We start from the raw sequence: 10,230 nt of genomic DNA on the forward strand, positions 1-10,230 counted from the left end.
AAGTTTTTTTACTATAATCTCCTCAACTATTTTCTCATGCTCTTTCTTCTTCTTCTGGGACCCCTATCATTGAAATGTTGGTGCATTTACTATTGTCCCAGAGGTCTCTGAGACTATCCTCAATTCTTTTCTTTTCTTTTTTTTTCCCTTTATTCTTCTCCTTGGCATTATTTCTATCACTCTGTCTTCCATCTCTACATGGCATGGCTCATAGAAAGATTGAGGGCATGAGGAGAAGGGGAGGACAGAGGATGAGAAGGTTGGATGACATCACCAACTCAATGGACATGAGTTTGAGCAAACTCCAGGAGATGGTGAAGGACAAGGAAGCCTGGCGTGCTGCAGCCCGTGGAGTCGAGAAGAGTCGGGCATGACTGAGCAACTGAACAACAACAACAATCTTCCAGATCACTTTTCCATTCTTCTGCCTCAGTTATTCTACTATCAATTCTTTCTAGAGTATTTTTAATTTCAGTGATTGTTTTGTTAATCACCATTTGTTTATTCTTTATTTCTTCTAGGTCTTTGTTAAATGTTTCTTGTATTTTTTCCATTCTGTTTTTGATATCTTGAAACTTCTTTTCTATCATTACTCTAAATTCTTTTTCAGATAGGTTGCCTATTTCCTCTTTATTTACTTGGTCTTGTAGTTGTTTTTGTTTTTTTTTTTTTAACCTGTTCCTTCATCTGTAAAATTTTTTTTAGTCATTTCATTTTTTTTTAATGGATGAGATTATGTTCCTGTCTCACTAGTTATTTGACCTGAGGTTTCCAGCAGTGAGGTTTGCAGGCAGTTGAATAGAACCAGATCTTGGTGTTGAGATGTGGACCTCTGGGATACCTCACTCCAATTAATATTCCCTGGAACCTGATGTTCTCTGTTGTTCCAGCAGTTTGGACTCAGCGCTCCTGCCTCAGGGGCTCAGGCCTGATCGCTAGCCCATGAACCAAGATCCCACAAGCCATGGGGTGTGGAAAAAGAAAACAGGAGAGAGAAAGAGAAAAGAAAACAATGGCAGAACAATAACAAAGAAGGAAAAAAAAAAAAAAAAAACCTGAAGGGTAAAACCGGACTCCAATAGCCAAGGGAGACAAGAAAAAGAAAAGAAAAAAATTATATATTGTTATGGTTTTAATTTGTATTTTCCTAATAGCTAATGATGTTGAACATCTTTTCATCTTCTTTAGTGAAGTACTTGTACATGCCCTTTAAGCATTTTTTAAAATGAGAAATTTGTTTTCTTATAGTGGAGTTTTGAGTATTCTTAGTATATTCTGTATATAGTTTAATTTACAGATATTGTCCTCCCATTCTAAAGCTTCCTTTTCATTCTTTTAACAGAGTCTTTCTTAGAGCAAAGGAGCATAATTTGATGAAATCCAACATAACTAACTTTTCCTCGTGTTTCTTACAGATTAGCCTTTTTGTGTTATTTCTAAGAATTCTTTACATAACTTCAGGTCATGATGATTTTCCCTTACATTTTCTTCTAATATATATATATATATTTTACATTCTGATCCATGATCTATTATGAGTTTCATTTTGAATGAGGTGCAATATTTAGGTTCAGGCTCTTTTTTTTTTTTCATACAAATACTCAAATGTTGCAATACCATTTGTGAAAAGACTATGCTTTCTACATTGAATTTATCTTGCACCTTTATAAAAAATTAGTTGGCATGAGTAACATTATCAAAAATGCTGAAATAGATACCTCCAATGGCCAATCCCTCTGAAGAAAGATTTTAAAAAATCAAGCAAAAATGTGAGAATCAACTTTGTTAGAGTTATTTAAAGCAGTCAAAGTTTACACCAAGCAAGCAAATGCTGAAACAATAAAAAGACAACTTAAAAGTAGTAGGAAACCTTTGTGGCATTTCTAACTGTCCTTGCCTTGTGTCCTTCCCTGGCTCAGTAGCAGTCTTGAAGACTGCAGCCCACATTTTCAGTATGGGACTCTTATACTTGGCTCCAAAGGGAGAAGAGCAGATGTATTCTCAAAGAATTCTATTTGTTCTGGTCTGTATGCAGGCTACCTGCAGGACAGATATACCTTATTCATAACTAGCTCAGAGTATCCACAGCCAGCTGGGGCAACAGATTATGGTAGAGGCATTTGATAGAGTGCTAAAAGTCAGAGGCGCAAAGCTGGGAACAGAATAAATTGGGGCATTCAAAAGCATTCAAGTTTACTGGGGAATTTAGAAAGTCATTGCATGTCCAGGGCAGAATGCATGCTTAGAAAAGTCCTTCAGTTCAGTTCAGTTCAGTTCAGCCCCTCAGTCGTGTCCGACTCTTTGCGACCCCATGAATCACAGCATGCCAGGCCACCCTGTCCATCACCAACTCCCAGAGTTTACCCGAACTCACGTCCATTGAGTCAGTGATGCCATCCAGCCATCTCATCCTCTGTCGTCCCCTTCTCCTCCTGCCCCCAATCCCTCCCAGCATCAGGGTCTTTTCCAATGAGTCAACTCTTTGCATGAGGTGGCCAAAGTATTGGCTTTGGCCAATACTGGCCAAAGTTTCAGCTTTAGCATCAGTCCTTCCAATGAACACCCAGGACTGATCTCCTTTAGGAGAGAAAAGTCCTTGGAATATCCTAAGCTTTTATCTCTGGCTGATGTATAGGCTCAGCATAAGCAGGAAGTGAAAGTTAAGATAGAGCTTTATGTGACCTAGCCAAGCATTGTGGGAGTGCCTCAGAACAGAGCCAATGAGAGTTTTTTTTTGCTGTTATTTTTCTTCCTTCTTTCCTTCCTTCCTTTCTTTTCTCCTCTTCCTCCTTTCCCTCTTCCTTCTTCCCCTTACTCCTTCTTCTCTTTCTCTTTCCATTCTCTCTGTGTGTGTCTCCCCTCCCTCCTCTCTGTTTCTCTCTCTCCTTCTTCCCCCTCCCTCCTTCCATCATGGCACTGAAGGATATATTCTGTCCAAACACTAGCTTAGCACAATCTACAGTGACAGAGACCACACATGACAAAGAATACAGACTTTACAAAAATAGTTTAGAAGTCACTAAGTAAACAAGCAGCTATATAACATCAAGGGGGAAAACCCTCAGAAGTGAAAGAATATGATTTCTGGACTTGCCACATTATAATATTCAAAGTGTCCAGTTTTTAACAAAAGTATTAAGTATACAAAGAAACAAGAAAAAAATATGGCTAATTCACAGAAGAAATCAACAGAAACCATCCTTAAAGAAGCACAGACACTGGGTCTATTAGACAAAGATTTTAAATCAATTGTCTTAAATATGGTCAAGGAGCTAAAGAAAACCAGGAGAACAATGTATGAAAAATGAATATTATTATTAAAGAGTCAAACACAAAAAGGAGCCAAAGCAGAACTTTGGAACTGAAAGTGCAATAATTGAAATGAAAAACTCACTGGAGGGCTTCAATAGTAGTTTTGAGTAGGCAGAAGAAAGAATCACTGAACTTGAAGACTTGTTAAATACAATTATCCAGTCCAAAGAGAAGAGTTAAAAAAAAAAAAAGACACTTGAAAAAAGAACAAAATCTAAGAGACCTGTGGAATGCCATAAAACATGCCAACACACACATAGTGGGAATCCCATAAGGAAAGGAGAAAGAAAAGGGGGCAAAAAGAATATTCAGAGAAAGAATAGTTGAGGAGGTGATCACAATGGCAGAGCAGGAGGACACAGAACTCACCACCACCCCCATGAACACATCAAAAATACATCCATGTATGGAACAATTCTCACTGAAAACTAACTGGAAACTGGCAGAAAGACTCCAGTTCAACTAAGGAAGATCCCTGGCAGTGGACTCAGAGGAAAAGGGAGAATACATGGATGGAGACCTGCCTTAGGGAGTGAGCAATAAGAGCCCAGCCTGGGTACCCCAGTCCTGAGGTCTTACACAGGGGAAATGAGCTCCTTTAACTGGTTGGATGACTGCTGGTACTAATGGTAGGGCTGTGGGAAAACTGGACTCCACTCATGAGGAGCATGTGTGCTGGCTTGCACCTGAGGCAGGGTGGAGAGGGCAGAGAGAGCACTTCTCTAGGGGCTACTGGGTTTCCTACAACCGCCTCAGCACATACTCCAGCCTGAGCTGAGTGAACACTCCAGCCCCATGTACTCCACATCACAGGCAGCACTGGATCTAGGGCTGCCACGACCAAGGAAAAAATTCAACCGAGGAAAAAACTCAAGGAAAGGTGACCTTGTCCCAGGTAGGAACCTGAGGTGGCAATTGCCATTGTCGACACTTATTCAAGAAGCTCTGATGGCAGCTACTTCACTGCAGCTCATGCACTGATACATGCTGAGAGTCCATGACATCCTCACCTGCACTGTAGTGTTGCTCCACAACAAGGCAGGGGAGGCAGAGACTGGTGGCAGTGATTGATCGTGAGGGACAAAGGGGACTTGCACCCCAAACTGTAACTGAGCAGAGCAAGAGAAACAATTGTGGATGCCTGCGAAAATAGGCAGTGCATAGGAGACAGATCATATCTCTGTATCCAACATGAACTGCTGCTAAGTCATGTCCGACTCTCTGCGACCCCATAGACGGCAGCCCACCAGGCTCCCCTATCCCTGGGGTTCTCCAGCCAAGAACACTGGAGTGGGTTGCCATTTCCTTCTCCAATGCATGAAAGTGAAAAGTGAAAGTGAAGTCGCTCAGTGATGTCCGACTCTTAGCGACCCCATGGACTGCAGCCCACCAGGCTCCCCTGTCCATGGGATTTTCCAGGCAAGAGTACTGGAGTGGGGTGCCATTGCCTTCTCCGGCCAACATGAACTAAGAGCATGTAAGAGCCCCACTTCACTTCAGCACTATCCCCTCTGGGGCAAGGTTCTTGGTGTTGGGGAAGGGAAAACCACACACCTAAAGGAAACAAATTCAGCTCAGGCCTGACCCTCAGGTCTTCTGCTCAAGGAACTTGGAATCAGGTTACACCCACAATGGGGCAATGATAGCCACTGAGAAGAGGGTATGGCCCACCTCACACCCAGCTCCAGCTCTAGTCCATGCATCTCTAGCTCCATCCCCCTACCATGGTGATAGTTGCCAGCACACCCCAAGGAAAGATGTGATTTTTGTCTAGGTCACATGCAGCTCTCCCACCAAAGGCATTGAGCACATGTGTCTGTACAGGGATACTCTCACATAAGAACACCCTTTCCACACCACAATGGGCAACTGTTTTACCTAAATTCATAGAGGCAATGAAAGTCAAACACAATGAAAAAGCAAAGGAACAACTCTTAATTGAAAGACAAGAGAAAAACTCTGAAAAAAAATAAAAGAAATAATTTACCAATAAAGAACGTTAAAAATTGGTAACAAAAATGTTAACTGAATTAGGGGAAAGAATAGATGAATATAGTGAAAGTTTTAACAAAGAATTAGAAAATATAAAAAAGACAAAATCAGAAATGAAGAATTCAATAGCTGAAATAAAAAAAAAAATACTAGGACTGAACAGCAGACTAGGTCACACAGAAGAATTCATAAGTGATCTGGAAGACAGAATAATGAAAATCACCCAATCGGAAAAATAAAAGGACAAACAATTTTTAAAAATGAAAGTAGTTTAAGAGATCTCTGGGATACCATTAAGCATACCAACATTAGCACTGTAGATGTCCCAGAAGGACAAGAGAGAGGGGAAGTTAAAAATGTATTTGAGGAAATTATGGCTAAAAAATTCCCAAACCTGAAGAAGGAAGCAGATATCCAAGTACAGGACTAACAGAGGGTCCCAAACAAAATGAACCCAAACACCCACTACAAGATAATTGTTCTAGTGCCGTTTCAAATAGGAGTGGCAAGAGTGGACATCCTTGGAAATTCCTTGGCTGTCCAGTGGTTAGGACTCAACACTTTCACTGCTGAGGCCCAGATTTAATCCCTGGTTGGGGAACTAAGATCCCACAAGCTGTACAATGCAGTCAAAATGATGATAATAAAATAAAACAGAATAGACATTCTTAAAGCATTTAGTTTGCTTACAATTAAGTATGATATTAGATGTAAGTGTTTTATAGATGCCCTTATTCAGGCTGACGAACTTCAGTTATATTCTTAGTTTGCTGAGAGTTTTTGTCTTAAGTCTGCTTAAGTCACTTCAATCATGTCTGACTCTGTGCGACCCCATAGATGGCAGCCCACCAGGCTCTCCTGTCCCTGGGATTCTCCAGGCAAGAACACTGGAGTGGGTTGCCATTTCCTTCTCCAATGCATGAGAGTGAAAAGTGAAAGTGAAGTCGCTCAGTGGTGTCTGACTCCTAGCAACCCCATGGACTGCAGCCTACCAGGCTTCTCTGCCCATGGGATTTTCCAGGCAAGAGTACTGGTGTGGGTTGCCATTGCCTTCTCCGACATATATATAGTACCATGTATAAAATAGACAGCTAGTGGGAAGCTACTGTGTAACACAGGGAGCTCAGCTCAGTGCTCTGTGATGACCTAGAGGAGTGGGACTGGGGGGTTGTGAGAGAGACTCAAGAGGGAAGGGAATAGCTGATTCATACTGTTGAACAGCAGAAACCAACAAATATTGTAAAGTGATTATCCACTAATTTTAAAAAATGGATGTTGAATTTTGTTGAAGATTTCTACATCAGTTGACATGATTGCGTTTTCTTTATTGACAGTTAATATGATGTATGAAATTGATTTTTGAACACTGAACAATTCCTGAGTTTCTGGGATAAACTACACATAAGCTATATTGTTCTTTTTAGACATTGCTATTGTGGTTGCTCAGTCACCAAGTCATGTCCAACTCTTTGCGACCCCAAGAACAGCAGCATGCCAGGCTTTCCTGTCCTTCACTATCTCCTAGAATTTACTCACACCCGTGTCCATTGAGTCGGTGATGCCATCGAATCATCTCATCCTCTGTCAACCCCCTTCTCCTCTTGCCCTCAATCTTTCTCAGCATCAGGGTCTTTTCCAATGAGTCGGCTCTTCACATCAGGTGGCCAAAGTATTGGAGCTTCAGCTTCAGCATCAGTCCTCCCAAAGAATATTCAGGATTGATTTCCTTTAGGATTGACTGGTTGGATCTCCTTGCTGTCTAAGGGATTCTCAAGAGTCTTCTCCAGCACCACAGTTTGAAAGCATCAATTCTTTGGCACTCAGTCTTCTTTATGGCCCAATTCTCACATCCATACACGACTACTGGAAAAACCATAGCTTTGACTATACTGACCTTTGTCGGCAAAGTGGTGTCTCTGCTTTTTAATATGCTGTCTAGGTTTGTCATAGCTTTTCTTCCAAGGAGCAAGCATCTTTTAATTTCATGGCTGCAGGCACAGTCCACAATGATTTTGGAGCTCAAGAAAATAAAATCTGTTGCTGTTTCCACTTTTTTCCCATCTGTTTGCCATGAAGCGGTGAGACCAGATGCCATGATCTTAGCTGTTTGAATGTTGAATTTTAAGCCAGCTTTTTCACTTTCCTCTTTCACCTTCATCAAGAGCCTCTTTAGTTCCTCTTCACTTTCTGCCATTAAAGTGGTATCATCTGCTTATCTGAGGCTGTTGTTATTCCCTCCAGCAGTCTTGATTCCAGTTTGTGAGTCATCCAGGCTGGCATTTCACATAATGTACTTTCCATATAAGTTAAATAAGCAGGGTGACAATATACAGCCTTGACATACTCTTTTCCCAATTTTGAGCCAACTCTGTTCCATGTCCAGTTCTAACTGTTGCTTCTTGACCTGCATACAGGCTTCTCAGGAGGCAGGTAATGTGGGTCTGGTATTCCCATCTCTTTAAGAATTTTCCACAGTTGTTTATGATCCACACAGTCAAAAGCTTTAGTGTAGTCAGTGAAGCAGATGTGTTTTTTTGGAATTCCCTTGCTTTTTATATGATCCAGCAGATGTTGGCAATTTGATCTCTGATTCCTCTGCCTTTTCTTAATCTAGCTTGTACATCTGGAAGTTCTTGGTCCATGTACTGCTGAAACCTAGCTTGAAGGATTTGGAGCATAATCTTGCTAGCATATGAAATGAGTGCAATTGTACAGTAGCTTGTACATTCTCTCCCATTGCCTTTCTTTGGGATTGGGATGAAAACTGACCTTTGCCTGTCCTGTGGCCACTGCTGAATTCTCCAAATTTTCTGGCATGTTGAGTTCATCACTTTAATAGCATCATCTTTTAGGATTTAAAATAGATGAATAGGTGAAATCCCATCACCTCCACTAGCTTTGTTTGTAGTAATGCTTCCTAAGACCACTTGACTTCACACTTCAGGATGTCTGGCTCTAGGTGGGTGACCACACCATCGTGGCCATCTGGGTCATTGAGACCTTCTGTGTACAGTTCTGTGTATTCTTGGCACCTCTTTGTAATCTCTTCTCCTCCTTTAAGTCCTGTCAGTTTATTAAAAATACCAACATATGGATACTAAACAACACAATTCTGAATAACCAATAAATCATGGAAGAAATCAAAAAGGAAATTGAAATATGCATAGAAACAAATGAAAATGAAAACACAACAATGCAAAACCTATGGGATTCAGTGAAAACGGTGCTAAGGGGAGGGTACATAGCAATACAAACTTGCCTCAAGAAACAGGAGAAAAATCAAATAAATAACCTAGTTTTACACATAAAACAGCTAGAAAAAGAAGAAATGAAGAACCCGAGGGTTAGTAGAAGGAAAGAAATTATAAAAATGAGAGCAGAAATAAGTGAAAAAGAAACAAAGGAGACCATAGCAAAAATCAACCAAACTAAAAGCTGGTTTTTTAAGAAGATAAATAAAATAGACAAATCATTAGCCAGACTCATCAAGAAAAAAGAGAGAAGAATCAAATCAACAAAATCAGAAATGAAGATGGAGAAATCACAACAGACAACACAGAAATATAAAGGATCATAAGAGACTACTGTCAGCAACTATATGCCAATAAAATGAACAACTTGGAAGAAATGAGTGAAATTTTTGAAAAGTATAACTTTCCAAAACTGAACCAGGAAGAAATAGAAAATCTTGACAAACCCATCACAAGCACAGAAATCAACACTGTAATCAAAAATCTTCCAACAAACAAAAGCCCAGGATCAGATGGCTTCACAGGTGAATTCTACCAAAAACTTAGAGAAGAGCTAACACCTATCCTCTTCAAACTCTTCCAGAAAATTACAGAGGAAGGAAAACTCCAAAACTCATTCTATGAGGCCACCATCACCCTAATAACAAAACCAGACAAAGATGCCACACACAAAAAGAAAAATACAGGCCAATAACACTGATGAACATAGACGCAAAAATCCTTAACAAAATTCTAACAGAATCCAACAGCATATTAAAAATATCATACATCATGACCAAGTGAGTTTTATCCCAAGAATGTAAGGATTCTTCAATATTTGCAAATCAATCAGTGTGATACCCCACATTAACAAATTGAAAGATAAAAAACATACGATTATCTCAATAGATGCAGAGAAAGCCTTTGACAAAATTCAACGCCCATCTATGACAAAAACTCTACAGAAAGCAAGCATAGAGGAACATCAGTTCAGTACAGTTCAGTCGCTCAGTCATGTCCAAGTCTTTGCAACCCCACGGACTGTAGCACATCAGGCCTCCCTGTCCATCATCAACTCCTGGAGTTTACTCAAACTCATGTCCATTGAGTAGGTGATGCCATCCAACCATCTCATCCTCTGTCGTCCCCTTCTCCTTCCACCTTCAATCTTTCCCAGCATCAGGGTCTTTTCACATGAGTCAGTTCTTCACATCGGGTGGCCAAAGTATTGGAGTTTCGGCTTCAGCGTCAGTCCTTCCAATGAATATTCAGGACTGATCTCCTTTAGGATGGACTGGTTGGATCTCCTTGCAGTCCAAGGGACTCTCAAGAGTCTTCTGCAACACCACAGTTCCAAAACATCAATTCTTCAGTTCTCAGCTTTCTTTATAGTCCAACTCTCACATCAATACATGACTACTGGAAAAACCATAGCTTTGACTATACTAACCTTTGTTGGCAAAGTAATGTTTCGGCTTTTTAATACACTGTGTAGGTTGGTCATAACTTTATAGAGGTCATAGAAGAACATACCTCAACATAATAAAAGCCATATTTGATAAACCCATAGCAAACATTATCCTCAGTGGTGAAAAATTGAAAGCATTTCCCCTAAATTCAAGAACAAGACAAGGGTGCCCACTCTCACCACTACTATTCAACATAGTTTTGGAAGTTTTAGCCACAGCAATCAGAG

The sequence above is a fragment of the Bos grunniens genome, chromosome X, assembly GCF_055505025.1.
Source record: "Bos grunniens cultivar Pamir isolate PY7600 chromosome X, Bosgru_T2T1.0, whole genome shotgun sequence".
In the NCBI taxonomy this organism is placed as follows: Eukaryota; Metazoa; Chordata; class Mammalia; order Artiodactyla; family Bovidae; genus Bos; species Bos grunniens.